This window comes from Carica papaya, chromosome 9 (genome assembly GCF_054855325.1).
Source record: "Carica papaya isolate Zhongbai chromosome 9, ASM5485532v1, whole genome shotgun sequence".
Taxonomy (NCBI): domain Eukaryota; kingdom Viridiplantae; phylum Streptophyta; class Magnoliopsida; order Brassicales; family Caricaceae; genus Carica; species Carica papaya.
This window is the reverse complement of record NC_142317.1, coordinates 22,951,773-22,969,369: the sequence shown is the minus strand read 5'-3', so window position 1 is coordinate 22,969,369 and position 17,597 is coordinate 22,951,773. Positions and strand designations below refer to the sequence as shown.

Sequence of the window (17,597 nt, the reverse complement as noted above, 5' to 3'; positions counted from 1 at the left end):
CTCACTCATTTGTATGAGATTAAATTATTAATTTAAGTTAAATCATCATTATTATTTGACAGATTACAAATTTAATCGTACTTCTTTCTAAAACTATATAAGTCTGTAAACAATGTAAGTCAGTATAATGACATCCAATAAAACATTTACTTTTTCATTTTAAAAATAATCATGGATAAAAACCATTCTGTTAAGCAAGTGAACAAAAAACTAAAACTCATGAACTATATCTTTTAGAAGTCCTTACTACATCTCTAGCTATATTGTATACTATCTAATTACACTTTTACATCTAATTATGAAAAAGAAAAACAAAATGTGGAATGAAAGTTACTTTTAAATCCAACTAAAAATTAGAAAATAAACGACACAATTTTAGTGGGTGATAAACATTGTCACTAAAAGTCAAAATATCGTTAATTAAATATACAACAAATAAGGGAAGCAACTTGTCAATTTCATGCACAGCCTATCCATTTCTTTACTTAGAAAAAAAATTTATTTAACTTTCATATCACCAAAAAAATACATAAGAATTAGGAAATAAAAAAATTCATCTTAATGTACTCAAACCTAAAGAAAATTTGATCTCCTCTACTATAAGACATCAAAGCTTCTATCTTTGTATTAGTTGCATCTTATTGCAGTCATCATCAATCACCTCTCATTATTTATTAAAACATCAGTTCTCCTAATCAATCATCAAATACTATATTTTAAACACTAAATGTACATCTTTTTATTTATTCATTTATATGAGTTAAATAATTCATTGAAGTTAAGTTCTACTTTGTTATTTGATTAACCTACAATATTAGACATATTTCTTTCTAGTATGGTATTAGTTTATGCAATGTAAGTCTATATAATAACATCCATTACAACATTTACTTTTTTTTAAAGAGAAATTCATCATCCATGAATAATAAAGACCATTTTTCTCAAGTAAGTCAACAAAAAACTTAGGCTCATGAATAAATATATATATTTCAATAGTCCTTACTACATTTCTAGCTAAGTTATGTACTTTTCGATTAAAGTTTTAAATCTAACTAAGAAGAAAAGAAACAATATACGAAATGAAAGCTTAAACATCCTTAAGTAAAAACCTAAACTTTAGAAAAATATTCATCAGGTGTAAAATTTGTACCTCGTACCTTTAAAAAAGGTCCTATTACAATTAGAAATTATACAATAGACGATATAATTTTAATAGTTGATTTAGACTATCACAAAAGTTAAAATGTTGCTAGGTAATATGCGACAAATAGAGGAACTCATGTGTCCATTTCGTGCCCACCCTATCTATTTCTTTACTTGAAAAAAAGAGTTGTTTAACTTTTGTATCAACAAAAAGGAGTACAAAAAAATTAAAAATAAAATAGTTCATCTTTGTCTTAAAACATAAGGAAAATGTGATCTACTTTGTTGTAAGATACCAAAGCTTTTATTTGTGTTGGTTGCATTTCGTTATAGTCACATCAATCTCCTCTCATTATTCACTGAAGTGTCAATTCTCATAATTGATTATCAAATATTATATTTTAAACAATAAATATACATCTTTCGATTTGCTTATTTATTATAATATTAAATAATTCATTCAAATTAGTTTCTATTTTATTATTTGATTGAACTATAAATTTAGTAGTAGTTACTTTTAATACTAATTAAACTTATACAATGTAAGTCAATACAATAGCATCCAATATAACATTATTTTCTTAAGATAAAATCATTATTCATTAACAATAAAAACCATCATGCTCAAGTAAATGACCAAAACCATCATGCTCAAGTAAGTGAAACAAAAACTGAGGAGGTTCATGAACAATTATCTATCTTTCAGAAGTCCTTACTCATCTTTAGCTAAGTTATGTATTATTCTTATTCTATTTTTGAATCCAACTAAGAAAGGAAACAAAATGCAAAATGAAAGCTTATACATCCTCAAGTAATAACCTAAACTCAGAGAAATATTCATCAAGTAAAAAATTTATACTTGTTACAAAATTTGCCATATAATTAAATAAAACAAAATCGATACCAAATTAAGTTTTAGGACAACAAATTTGTATCTTAGTGCAACATAACATTAAGAAAAAAAGAAAAGACTAATACCGCAGTTTTAGAGCTTTATTAAAACCTAATACATGCTTGAAACCTCACAGTTGTCTTAAGATAGGTCTAGAATGTGAGAGCAATTTTAAAACTCTACACAACCTTTTGGCAAAGCTATCTTGTAAGCTCACAGGTATCTCAAAATAGCTCTAGAAGCCAAAAGCTTCCTTATCCTCAACTACTATTGAACCTTAGCATTGTTTATCCCAAATTAGGTAAGCAGTCCTAAAGCACTACACAAGGACGCATGAGTTTCCAAGCTTGGTATTATTAGGATGTTGATGCAATACATTTCGGTTTTATCCAAATAATACCTTATAAAGAGTGTTACTACCTCTTATACCACATGTTAGAGAAATTAATATTACTTTTAGACAGTTAAGTAAAGACATTAATTGAGAACAATTGAAAATGTTATATCGTTTGCTGGACAAAATGATCTAGTAAATCCTTAATTATATATTTTTATAAATATTGAACCTTTCAACATGAATTTCATTAAAATTTCTTGCCCCAATATATAAATTACTGAAATCTCACTTCTATTTAGTTATTAAAATTGGATATATATAACAAAACATATATCATGTAAATTAAAGAATAAATTTTTTATTTCTTAGTAATACTCAATTGAACTCTCTATAGTACTAGCAAATGCAACAAACTCCTAACAAGATACAAGAGGAGGAACAAATGGTGATTTTATTACATCTCAAAAATGCCCAATTAAGCCCATCAAAAAATTGGTGTCATTTGATTGCCATTGCACCCATTATGGACCCCATTCGCCTGGTGGGGTCGTTGATTAATAATCACGTGATCAAATCTTTTGCTGGCTCCGAGACCATGGTTTCTTTGGGAATTTAGGTGCTCGAGCCACGATCTTCGCTAGGGGCAACTCTTGGTCAACTTCCTTACATAGTGTCATCCCATATAACATTTTGAATATGAATATCCCTAGTGCCCACCAATCAACTGCATTTCCATGCCCTTCACCATAACCAATTTCTGGTGCTAAGTACTAGTGGGTACCAACATAATACATTAATTAAACATTGATTGGCTCTGTGATGATTTCCACAGCTGCGCGATGTGTTGACTTTTTTCTATTTGTGTTGACTAGGGCGTAAGCAGGAGGCTAAAACAGGTGTGATACAATTGGCTATAATGTATGATGAATTAGAAAAGTTGGGTTTATGATCAGGATAACAACTTGTTTTGTGATTGATGATGCATTTTGAGCAGAAATTATGTGGATTATTGATGTGGGATTATCATCTTTTAGTGAGAGATCGAAGTCGGTCAACGAAATGTAGTCGTCGAATCTTACTAACACATTTTTGGGTTTCAAATCACGGTCAACTATCCCTATCACATGTAGGTATTCTAAGGCCACTATGACTTCATATGCATAAAACTAGTGCAAAAATGAGAAGGTTACAAATCTGACTCCGAGTAAGAATACACACAAAAATACAATTTGACTCGAGATTAGTCAAGTGACATACACTAATTACAATACAATACAATACAAATAACTTTCAAATGGTGACTCACATAAAAATAAAATCTGACTCAAACTTATAATCTCTTATAAAAGAAGAAACGCATTAACTATTAAACTAATTATTTAATTAATTAAATATACACATATATAGTTAATTAAATTAATAATTATTTATCCATTAGGTGGATATCTAAGTACTTTTATCCTTATCTACAAGAGTATGAGTTCAAAAAAGACTATACACCTCATGACATATCATTTAACTATTAAAATGTACGAATTTTTACTAGCAAAAATTGTACTTGAGAATTTTTATTGTTAAATATATATTATAATATCAATAATAACACATATAAATTCTTCAAATTAAAGAGTTTTGAGCTGTGGTGATTAGTATTAATTATATGCCTTGAGGCGGCTCATTTAATCTTGATGCAAAATGCATAAAACTTATGAAAATCTGCATCAGATATTTTGTCCCTGTAAATTAGGAAAAGAAGATCAAATAACTAAAATCCATTAATTAATCAAATATGGTTAATAACTACTCAAATCTACATCAAGATATATATTATGTATACATACAAAGCTTTAGCCATGCCCGATAAAATGATTTTAAATTAATCCCTAAAGGTGGAAAGCAGATCATATAAATAATTAGGATTGCAACCAGTATCTCCTTTCATTTCGTATGCTGCTACAAGAGAGTGCTCTACCGCATCCTTAAACAAATATGGAATGCAAATCAATCAATAACTTCAATATATATATGATCGATAAACAAATAAGAGAAAAATAGATCAGATGTTAAGCACTAAACCTCTTATTCCATTGAGTGGATCATGTGGAGGAGCTATGTGCTTCAATCCTCCTATTTGAAATGATTGGATAAGAGCTGTAATAACCCATACCTCCATAGTGAGTCAGGGTACCGTAAGAACTTATATTGCCAGTGAGGGTTAACCATTACATCTATCGAAAATCAAGAAAACATCTAATTAAAGTTTGTGTAACTCATACTTTCCTACATGTGCATCATAGAGAACACTGTCTCTACTCACCTAAATTGGTTCCCAGAGTTTGTTTGTTCCATTGTCAATCCCATTCTGACTTCTAAATAGCACCACTTTCAACCTTATAGAGAACACTGTCTCTGTTCACCTAGATTTGTGTAAACAGCCCCAAAAATTTAAAGGAAATGTATATAAAATTTCTAAGTGTGGAAGTGAAATAAAATAGATTATGGTTAACATCCCTTACATAATAACAAAAACGTATTAAACGTATGAAAGAATAAGCTAACTAAAGTAAATACTAGAAATGAATACTATAAGGAAAGCTATAAAATCTTTAGGCATCTACTCGCCGTCTTCATGCGGAACGGGCTCGGAAACCAAGTCCTCCTGATCTGAAATGGTTAAGTATGGAATGAACTACACTAGCCCAGTAAAGATTTCACATTATCTCATTGTCACAAAATTAAAGGTTGGTAGAAAACAAAAATGACCAATGGAGTATAATTTATAAAAAATTCATTTATCAATAATAAAACTCTTTATTGTCCACTTACCTCGGTGAGATTTATGAAAATAACTTATAAAAATAATAACATTATAATATCAGGAAATTATACGCACTCTGTAACATAACATATGTCATACTTTTAATATTTCAATTATCAGGCAATAAATTTCCTCTTTTACCAGCCTACCAGTATCCATGGGAATCCATAGGGGTCCCCGTTACACGTGAACCATTCACCTTAATAACTTAATTCCAGGGCCGTCCCCATACCCCGTCCGGTATAGGCACCAAAATCATGAATCTCAATACCCCGTCTGGTATGAGGGTGAAGCGGGCCGTCCTCATACCCCGTCCGATATGAGTGCCAAAATATTTAAAGTCTCCATACCCCGTCCGGTATGGGAGACAACGTTCCCGGTAGGGTTCTCTATGGACTTGGTTCATCCACCATCTCCCAAGATATCTAGTGAGGCTGTCAACTTATCCATTTGTCAACTCACATACCTTTTCTATTTTTCCTTAGTTTTCTGTTTCTCACATAATCATGAATATTTAAACCAGTAACAAGCATCCAATAAGGCAGGCATATCATCGGATTCACAAAATCAAGCCATAATGAAGTAAATAGTGATTCATGCATTCAAAACCATAAAATAAATAGATCATCTACCATAATGCATTTAAAACTATAAAATAACTAAAACAGCAACTGACCGAAAATATATCAGATTTGGACTCCATTAGCCACTTTAATTAATTATACATATCTATTAATTCATAAAATACTGTTTTATCATTTATTAAGCTTTAATGTCATGATAGAAAATAGGGTGAGAGATCCATACTTGATTCGAAGTCTAAGACCGGTTTTTTTTTCACTGCACCTACGGGCTGTCCCTAGATTCTCTGAATTTTTTTTCAGGAACTGAAACACACTTCTGGTACCTACACGTGTCCCCAAATAAATCAAAATCAGACCCAGGGCCTATTCAGCCAATTTCGAAATTCTGGCACGGCAGCTCCACCGTGCTCTGGCGACGGCGATCCGCCTCGGGTTGGCAGTTTTCTGGTCGTTTTCGACCGAATTCAGCCAAACTTGTACCGGTTCCTGTGATAAAACACACGTAGGGCCCTCGGTGGGCCAAAAAATACAAAAAACTGAGACTTACCAGCGGTGGAGCTCTCGGGCTTCTCCGGCTCGAGTCGCAGGTTGGTGTTTTGCTCTAGTAAACCTATAGAGGAAAGGACAATGGTCACAGTGATGGAAAAATTACATCGAACGAAAATCGGGAAGGGCCTCATCGGAGGCAAAAACTGCAGAAACCCACGGCGGCGCCACTGGGCTTCGGCGGCGTTTTTCGGCCAATTGGCCAGTGGTTTGGCTCCAATTTGGCCACAGGTGGGTTTAGAATCGAAATCCGAGCTAAAGGGAAAATGTCTACCTCATTTGGCGGCTAAAAAGTTCTCCGGTGTGGCGGCAGGTGGCGGCAGTCGGCTCCTCCGGTGGTTGGGCTGTCTTCTCCGGCGATGGCTCTGGCGGCTAGAGTTTGGGTTTGGGTATGGATGAGGTTATTTATAACCTTTTGCTTTTAATCTGAACCGTCCATCACGATTTAATCTATACCGTCTTATTGCGATTAAATTGGGAATGAATTTGGGCCGTCTATCACGATGCGATCTGGGCCGTCCATGCGTGATTCAATCTTGGCTATCCGCAAGCGTGCAATCTGGGCCGTCCGCACACGCTTTTAATCTGGGTCTTCCGTGCGTGCGGGAACAGATCTCAGCCGTCCGATCGCACGCACGCGGATCAGCCACGTGGCTCCACTCTGTGTGGCCTCCTGCGTTAGAGTTTCTGCCACGCGGCGTGCCTTGGTTGGCCAGGGCTGCTGACGTGGCATAATTTTTCTAAATTACATTTTGACCCCTGGTTTTCAATTTTCTTTTCAAAAAATACCCCCAGAATCTGAATTTTCACCCCTCTTCCCAAAATTATTTTCAATTAAATCCCAAAAAATTTTTACGCCTTTTTATCATTATTATTATTTTTATTTCTATTTTATTAAATTAAACTAAATTAAAACTATATATTATTAAATAAATAATCATTTAATTCATATAAATTTACAAAAAAAAATTAAAACAAAACAAATTAATGTTCATTAAAATAATAATAAATTTTTTGGGGTGTTACAATTTGCCTCTCAGAATTTTATATTTATTTTGTTTTTAATCCTTTTCCAATTCATTTCCTTGTCACTGCACCAATACCACCATTTCCCAAACAGACATCAAGAGAATTAAATCCAAAAGATAATTGAATAATAATTCCCAAATAGACATCAGATTTAGACCACTATTTCCCTCTTTTTTTAATTTCCTATCCCTCTCTCGTTCTCATCCTTTTAATTTTCCTCCTAGGTTTCTAACATATTTCCTCTGTTCTCTCCTCATAGCTATCCACATGATAATTCCATCATTTCGTCCAATCTTCTATTTATCCTCATATCTCACTCTCCATTTTTTTTTTGTTTTTACTCTTGGTTCTAATCTGATTTCAAGAAAATGTCCCTATTCTAAGATCAACTCATTTCTTCCCAAAAATATCTCAAAGAATTTAAAACATAAATTCTACTCAAGTAGTGAGAGTCAAATTTAACTTAGTTCTCAATGACGACGTTAATCTGATTGACGGATTCCTCCATTGTTCTACTCCCAACTCCACCACTAGCTAATTAATCTGATTGAAGAAACTGCACATAAACTTCCTCTTAGTGTACCCTGCAGCCCGACGTCCTCTTTGAAAGTGAAGGAGGAACCATCAGAACCATTTAGGATGGCAAAGAAATCCCTAAATTAAATAAAATTACAAAATATTATTTGATAATTGAGGTATAATCAATATTTTTACTTTTAATAGTTAAGTTAGAAACAAATAACATCTTCCTAGATATAATTATATAATTATATATTTACTTTTTGAAAAGAAGATTTTTATCTCTTTAACTGCTTAAGTAGTAATCAAAATTTTAAATTCTAATGACTAATGAAGAAAATAAATCTCTAGACTTTGACTTCTAACAAGCATTGAATTCTCTAAATTTAGATATTCTTTAAGTGTAATCTTATAATAGTTTTTTTATAGATAACATAATAAAAATAATGTTAAAACTCTAAAATATTTGATTACATAAGTTCAAAAATAAATTACGATACTTCTAGTTTTTTTTTCTTTCTTGATGCTTTCAATTTTTCTTTCAATCTTTCTTTAATGATATAATTTATATCTATGATGCAATGTTCATATAAGAAATGATAAAATAGTTTCTTTACAAAATTAGCTCTATTTATTACTTCACCACAATATAATTTCTTCATAATCTGATCCTCACATTTATTATTGTGTTACGATGTGATCAATTTTAGGTGATTTAGAAATATAAGAAAAGTTACAAAATAATTGGGAGAAGGAGGAAAAACATAAGGAAATGAGATAGGAAAACAAGAGTCAAACTAGAAGTATTATAAAGGTGAGTTCTCTTTTATTCCCCTAACACATAACGCACAATTAGGTAGTAATTATAAAGTAGATTCGTTATAAGGATTCATATTTTTCAAACAGTTTCTAAGTTTTAGCTAACGATCGCGAACTAACTCAAATAACATATTTGACTTTTTATTAAATTACTTTTTTACTCTAAATAACAGAAAAACATAAAAGTACAATCTAAATTAAATACGTCCAAAAATATATACATGTACTTGCATTAAGTGGTATTAAATCTATCTTGTTCATTTGATTCAATTTTTACTTTTTGTGTAATTACTAGTAATCATTTACATGTTGAATGAGGTATATATTCATTAATTTTATTTTTGAACTTATATTTTCAGCTTGAATTTATTGAATGAAATTTTATTTCATAATCCTTCAAATATATGAAGATTAATTAGAATTTAGTTCGCAAAAAACATAATTAAGAGAGTTTAAATATTAAAATTGTGATATATTATTAAATTATAAAATATTTGAGAAATGTAATAATTAAATTTCTTAAGAAAAGGATGAAACTTGTTCAGAAATTAAAGCAAATGGGACAATTAGATACATATACAAATATTTTAAGTTCTAATACTATTCTATATTATACTAATATGGTTTAGTCATTCTGTCATAAAATGGTGCATGTATGTTATATATATGTAGACATATATATATATATTAATGCTCCTAAGGATGAATTAACCCTAAACAGAAAAGACTAGAAACGAAAAAAAATTGAAAAAGAAAAAATGCTCAGCACATGACATAGAAAATGTTTATGAATAATGAGTGGTTTACAGATCAGAGAACAGAGAGTTATATGCATAGGTGGCCGCAATTTGTTTCCTTGTGAAGGAAAACGGTGAACAACTCACTATCAATTACTCCACTCTATGTAACCGCCATTTCACTCTATATGTATATACATACACCTATAGACACTGTCTTTTTCATCACTCTCAATTACCAGTTGATTAGCTCTTCTTCTCATTAATGGCTGATACGGCTGCTCTCAAATCCCAGATCTTAAATGTTACTTTCTCTCTTTCACTCACTTTTTCTCCAATATGCTACTGTATGATACATATATCTATATATATAATGATTTTGATGCATGCGTGTTTAGTTAATACTTGTAATGGTGAGGTGCAGGGAATAGTGAACGAGCAGCTTGCAATGGCTTATGGAATGAAAGAGATTCAAGAATGTGGACCTTTTTATTTTTTCCATCGGCTTCCTACTTTCATGAAGGATTCTCGAGTTATTTTAACGAATATGATGATAAAATTGTATTTGTGTGTCTATTTATATATATATATATAGATATAATATTGCATATGTCTTTAGTATTTTTTGTAAAATGCAATATATATTAATTTTGCGTAATGCAAAAAGTGGAACTTAATACTCTAATACGAATAAAAATATAAACAGTCGTTTGATTCATTTATATCCGTTTAATCATTCATATATTATGTGGGTATATATATATATATATAATTGGGTGTGTATATATAAGTATAGATAATTTTGCTCTTTATTTAACTTCAGTGAAAAATCGGAGGTGGACTTTCACGAGATTGGAGAACTTATTTTCAAAATCAAAGGGGCTTCTTCATGATAATTAATTATACAACCCCGGATAAACTATATAAATGATATTAATGTATAGATCATAATAAATATTATTGTGTGTGTGTGTATGTATATATAATCATGGTTACTATGGTACTCCAGCATTGGTGCTTGTCGCATGGCACAGATCTGTCGTGAATTCCTTAAGCCTATTGAGGAACAATCTAAGCAACAATGAGCAAACACTTATTTTTCTGTGTTTTGTTTTCATCTCTATAATATTCTTATACAAATATATGCACCAATACATATATATATATATATTGAAATTTCATTTACTCAAATATTGATGATCAAATTAACTTTGGTTCAAAAATTCATCTTGAGACACTTGTGTCTTTTCTATAGGTGTATCTTTCAATTGGAAGCACTCAAACATGAATTCTCAATCTTGCAAGAAAAATTAAGCATTCTTCATGAGGTAATTAATAATTATTGTTGGTATTTTTTATAATGGGTAATCATTTCACATTTTCATTAATAATTTTTTTAAGCTATTATATTGTATATTTATTTTTACAACACAATTTCTCAATTACTAGTGTGATTTGACCCACAACCTAAATATTTCTATGTAATTTCTTCATTTACAAATTGAAAATATATACATATATATGAGATTAATGTCTATTGTTGTTGGAAATATATTTATTTTTTTATTTTTAATATTTTTTGTGGTACAGTTTGAGAGAAGGATTGCGGCTAATGCTAGACCTAGATGAAGTAAAAGTTGTTAAATGCTATATGTTTAGTTTCCTTTATGAGCTGAGCTTTAGTTTCTTCTATGAATTGATCCCATAAACTTGGAAGTTTGTAACAGAGATTTAGTTTCCTTCATGAGTTGATGCTAAGAACTAAAAACTTACAAGTGTATAGTAATGCAAAAATATGTAATGAATAAAATATGAGTTTGCAAAAAATATCTTATCATCACTTTCTAATCACTCTCTCAGACAATGCTTTACATACCAGTTGAATTTTTTCAACTAATCTGGAACCAACCGAGGAAATGTATTGAAAAGTTTTTTTATCAAGCATTAATTTAGATGGAAAGGTGATGATTTACGAGATAGAAAAATACCATAACCAATACAAAATGATTTACAAGATGCAGAAAATATCATAATCAAACATTAGAATTAAAATAATGTCAGGTATTTTTGATTTATAGTGAATTCTTTAAAAGAATGTCTTTCACTCCTATAACACTTTATATATGATATAAAGTCTGTAAATAGGAAACAACTTATTTAATCTCCAATCCAAGAAGATGTTTTGAGCTAATGCTAATCCTAAATCAACATATCATTTTTACATTAAAATCCTATGATACCCGAATCATTGCTCAAAAGCTTTAACCTCCAAATAAAATGAAAAATAAACCATTGTTATCATCACCATTATACATTTAAGTTTTTTAAATAGGTAAGTTGAGCCATAAATTGAAGTTACCTATCCTTGTGTGAAAGCAGCTTCAGAATCTTATATTATATACATCTGTTGGGAGTTCTTTTGACCATGTTTTCTCTTGGGGTTAGCACTTATCATGCAAGAGAAGGCATTGACAAGCTAAGAATCCTCTTTAGTTATTAGAATTTTTTTTGCACTTGGGTCTGCAAGTAGAAGCTTAGCCACAAGGTATCCAAGAATTGATCTTGTTTGGAATAACCGTACTTGTTTCCTGATGAACTTTTCTATTTTCATGTCATAGTATTCAGGCCACTTGTCTCTTGATATGTGTCTTTCAATAACTTCAACAGCTCTTGCAGTGATTTTTGGACTTTTCATCTTTATGGCTACAACAGTAAGCTATAAAAAGTCCATTTTTAAAATCTTAAGTCGCACTGCCTATTGTAGGCTGATTCAACATTGACAGTTGGATATTTGACTTAGTTTTGGATTTATCTCCTAAAATTTTTGATGTTTTGTTAGTCGTGATAGAATTTGAGTTAGTGGCACATATCTCTACCATTTCTTTTTATTTTTAGTTCAGTTGTAAAGCCTATTTAAAAGGCATTTCTGGTTGCTAAATCTATCATCCCACTGATTTTAAAATTCCAATAGCAATTCATACCCATAAAATGTTTTGATTAATATTTTTATTTTTCTACTGCATTCATTTCTTGTCTACTATATTTTTCCTTGCTGCCGCAAGTTTGAGTTTAACAAAGCTCTCTTCTCCAACAATAGTAGTATCAGAGCAAAGTTTGGTTGTAATTGGGCGTGCATCTCATGGCGACAAATGGCAATGTCGTGAATATTTCTCAACCATCAATTCCTATCTTTTCGTGGTGAAAGCTACGAATTTTGGAGCATTAAAATGAAGACATTATTCAAGTCTCAAGATTTATGGGACTTTGTTGAGAATGGGTATCCTAATCCGGATGTAGATGGCAGGTTAAGAGAAAATAAAAAAAAGGATTCTAAAGCACTATTTTTCATCCAACAAGCAGTGCATGAATCTATTTTTTCTAAAATTTCAAATGTAAATACAACAAAAGAAGCATGGACGACTTTGCAAACAACATACAAAGGCTCATCGAAGATAATTATGGTAAAACTTCAATTTCTTCGTCATGATTTTGAGATGTTGTAAATGAAAATTAGAGAATCGATACAATAATTTCTTTTACGAGTTGCAAGGGTTGTTAATTAAATGAGATCTTATAGGGAAGAGATTTCTGATCAAACCACTATTGCAAAAGTGTTAAGGTGTTTAACTCTAAGTTTTGATCACATTGTTACAGCCATTGAGAAGTCTAAGGACTTAGCAACTTACTCATTTGACGAGCTGATGGGTTCTTTGTAATCCCATGGGCCAAGATTGAATCAGGTGAATGAAAAGACTGAAGAGAAGGCTTTTCAAGTGATGGGGGAGTCTCCCAAATGACAAGATGATTCAAAGAAGGCACAAGTAGAGGATGTGGTAGAGGAGGTTATCGAGGCTGCGGTAATCGAGGTAAAGGCAGAATTGCTGGACAAGATGAACAAAGGGAGATGATTGGAAAACAAATAAATTACAAAAGTAATATTTAGTGTTATTATTGCAAGCGATACGGGGATGTAAAGGTAGACTGCTAAAAAGAGAAAAACAAGCAAATTATGTTGAAGATGAGGAGGAGATTGAGCTATTTATGGCCTATCAAGATGGCACCAAAGCATCAAGTGGCATATGATTTTTGGATAGTGGTTGTTTCAACCATATGACCGGGATCAAATCTCTATTCAAGGAGCTGGATGAGTCATGTAAGGTGAAAGTAAGACTTGGTGATGATGGCAAAGGCACGGTGGCATTAAGCAATGGTCATGGTAACACAAAACTCCATCACAATGCCTATTTTATTCCTACTTTATCACAAAATCTATTGAGCATTGGGCAGCTTATGGTTAGTGGGTATTCTATAATGTTTGATGATGTGTCTTGTGTGATTAGAGATAAAACATTTGATCAAATTATTGTTGGTGTTTAAATGGAACTTAATAAGCTTTTCCAACTTGAGGTTTTTAGTGTTAAAAACCATGCTCTTATTGTTAAAGAAAATAAAGAGTCAAAATTGTGGCATTTACGATATGGACATTTGAATGTAAAAGGTCTACAATTATTGAGTTAAAAGGAAATGTTGTTCGGGTTACCTAAAATTGAGTCCTTAAATTTTTGCAAATGGTACATTTATGGGAAACAATGTAAAAAACCATTTGCTATAGGAAAGTCTAGAAGGGCATATAAGTGTGTTGAACTTGTACATACTGATTTGTGTGGCCCTATGAAAGCACAATTTTTTGGTGGAAGTCAATATTTTTTGTTGTTTACAGACTATTACAGCTGTATGAGTTAAGTCTACGTCCTTCAATTCAACTCTGAAACGTTTGAGATCTTTAAGAAGTTCAAGGCACTTGTTGAGAAGCAAAGTGGAAGAAGCATAAAGGCATTGCGTACTAATAGAGGAGGGGAGTTTCTATCTAATGAATTTAATCAATTTTGTGAAGAACAAGACTTGCCCAGAGAATTGACAGCACCACATACACCAGAACAAAACAAAGTGGATGAATGTAAAAACTTAACAGTTGTTGAAATGGAAAAAAGCTTACGAAAAGAAAAGGGGCTGAAAATGTTGTCGTTGCTACCTATCTATTGAAATTATCTCCTACAAGGGCTGTTCTCAACCAAACACCATATGAAGCTTTGAGTGTTATGAGACCTTAGGTAAGCCACTTAAAAATCTTTTGTTGTATTGCCTATTCCTTGATAGATTCACATAATCACAACAAACTTGATGAAAAATCTGTGAAATGAATCTTTGTTGGTTATTGCTCTCAATATAAAGCATATAAGCTCTATAACCCTTTGAGTGGAAAGATAATTGATATAATTGAATTTTATAGATATTTTTCTATTTTATTTGAGTTGATTTTGATCGATTTTTGCCAGATATGCTGTGTGATTGTCTTTAGCACTTTTCAAGAATGATTTTAGAACTTGGAAGCAAATTAGAATGGGTTGGAATAAGATTTGGGTGAAAAAGTGTTGAAACATGAAGATGTGGGAGAGATGGCCATAACACACAACTATGTGTTATGGAGCCAACATTTTTATTTCTTAGGAGGAGTGAGACATGGCCATGTTCCTGAAAGACACGGCCATGTGTCTTATACTAGGTTAACACAAAGCCATGTGTTAAGAAGGCAGTGTTTCTATTTTGTTTGACAAAAGAGACACAGCTGTGAGCCTAGGGGACACGGTCGTGTCATGTCTAAAAGCTAAAAATTGACATAATTTCGAGGAAGACACAGCCGTGTGTCGATTTGACATGGTCGTGGGATGTGCCAGATTAGAAAATTAGGTTTTGAACGATATAAAAAAGAGAGGATCTGAAAAAGAAAAGGGAAGACTGGAGGAGGAGAGGAGGGAAGACAGCTGCAGACATCAAGAACTTCTTTTGTCGGTCATTCTTTTCACGTTTCTTTTAGATTTCATTCTTGTAATTTTCGTTAGGATGTGTAACTAAACTCTTCTGTTGGGATCTTTGATGAAACCCTAAGGGATACTTTGTGATTTTTTTATTCAATCTATGAAAAGCTTTTTCCCCAATCCCTATGTGTTATCTTGTGGCTTAATGCATAAATAGATTGATCACCTATTTATTGATTTATGATGAATGATTGGATTGAGAGATTGATTATTCATTAGAATAGCAAGTTAGCACAATAGATTGAATGTGAGTAGAGATATTAAGCATAATCTATATATTTGATGATTGAATGTTAATGCACTGATTCATACTAATCCATAGAAATATGTGTGTTACAATGAAGTAGGTAAGGTAATTGATCTTTAGAAAGAGATTACTACATGATTGAATGAAATTGGAAAAAAGATCTAGTTGTAGATTGAATTAAGGAAATTCATAATTGAACTTAGGGTGGATTCTAAGATCTTGACTTTTATTATATCTTGATTGTTAATTGAGAAGAGATTACTACATGATTGAGCGAAATTGGGGGAAAGTTCTAGTTGTAGATTGAATTTAGGAAATTCATAGTTGAACTTAGGGTGGATTCTAAGATCTTGACCGTTATTATATCTTGATTGTTAATTAATCTTAATTCATTGTTTTTTTTGTTGTTGTTAAGTTTTAGTTTATACTCATTCTCTTAGTCATTGGCCAAATAATATCAATTAGTTGTGATTCTAGTAATTGTTATATTAGTCCTCGTGGGACGATATCCAAATTTATTGCTATAGTACGTGTTCGAACTAGTGCACTTGTTAGGTGAGTTCATATAACAACAAAGTTTTGGCTCTGTTGCTGGGGACTAATACTAGCAATATTAAAGTTGACTATTTTTTATTAATTTGGTATTTTTACCTTGTTTTTTTTTTGTTTTGCTAGCTATTTACAAGGGGTTCTATAGTGCATGATAAAAAGAAACAAAGAACCATTGATTTTTGATACATAAATCGAGAGGACTCACCACAGACTGAGAGCACAAGCAAGAAGTAGACTTCTCCCATCTCGTGTCAGAAATTTGTTGAGAAGAGGAACAAAAACAATGGTTGACGAACTAGAAGGGCGAAGAGAGCACACAATGATGGATTATTCTATTATACTCTTATTAGAATTGAACCGAGTGTCACATGGTCAGCTGTAAAAGCTAACAACTTTGAGATTAAGTCAGCCATCATCCAGATGATTCAGCAAAGTGTACAATTTTTTGGGTTCCCAGCTGAAGATCCTAATGAGCACATTGCCAATTTTCTGGAAATCTGTGATACTTTCAAGCATAATGGAATGAGTAATGATGCAATCAGATTGAGACTTTTCCCTTTATCATTGAAGGATAGATCTAAGGCTTGGTTGAATTCGTTACCAGCTGGTTCCATCACTACTTAGGAGGATATTGCTCCACTTTTTTTTAGCCAAGTACTTTCCAACTTCAAAGACAGGTAGGTTGAGGAATGAAATCACCACTTTCGCATAAATAAATGGAGAATTTTTGTATGAGTCTTGGGATCGCTATAGGGATCTGCTAAGGAGAGTTCCTCACTATGGTATACTTATTCTGCTTCAAGTACAGACATTCTACAATGGTCTCACAACCAACATCAAGATAATGATTGACATAGCAGCTTGAGGAACACTGAACAACAAGACACCTGAGGCTGCCTAGAAGTTGATTGAGAAGATGGCAAATAATAGTTACCAATTGGAGAAGGAGAGATCTTCATCAAGAAATAATTGCAGCTTGCATAGTGTTGACAACTATACAGCTCTATCTGCACAAATTGAGGCCTTAACTAAGAAAATAGACAGCATGAATAGGGTGACAGCACAAGCAGTGCAAGTTCAGAATTATGAAGTTCAACAAGGGAATCCTTATTCTAATACTTATAATCCTGGATGGAGGAATCACCCTAATTTTCCATGGGGCAACAAAAATAATCAGACACAAGCTTCCCCGCTAGCTCTGTCCCCCATTGAATGAAGGCCAAACATAGAGGATATGCTCACCAAATTCAGGATAGCAACGGACACTAGGCTACAAAGTAATGAAGCCTCCATCAAGAGTCTAGAGGACCAAATTGGGCATTTAGCAAAGTTGATTTTTGAGTGTGCTCAAGGAACTTTGCCAAGCAACACAGAGACCAACCCAAGAGAGCATGTGAATGCTATAGCATTGAGGAGTGGAAAATAGTTAGTAGAGTTAGAACCAAGGAAGATAACACAAGTAGATGAGAGCAACCCAAACAAAGAAGAAGAAAAAAAT

The 17,597-nt window shown here is 32.2% G+C and overlaps 1 pseudogene; it reads right to left on the bottom strand.

Annotated features, from left to right (window-relative positions):
* Window positions 1-2,788: 2,788 nt before the first annotated feature.
* On the bottom strand, window positions 2,789-12,119 carry LOC148240198 (serine/threonine-protein kinase AGC1-7 pseudogene; annotated as a pseudogene).
* Between the last annotated feature and the right edge of the window lie 5,478 nt (window positions 12,120-17,597).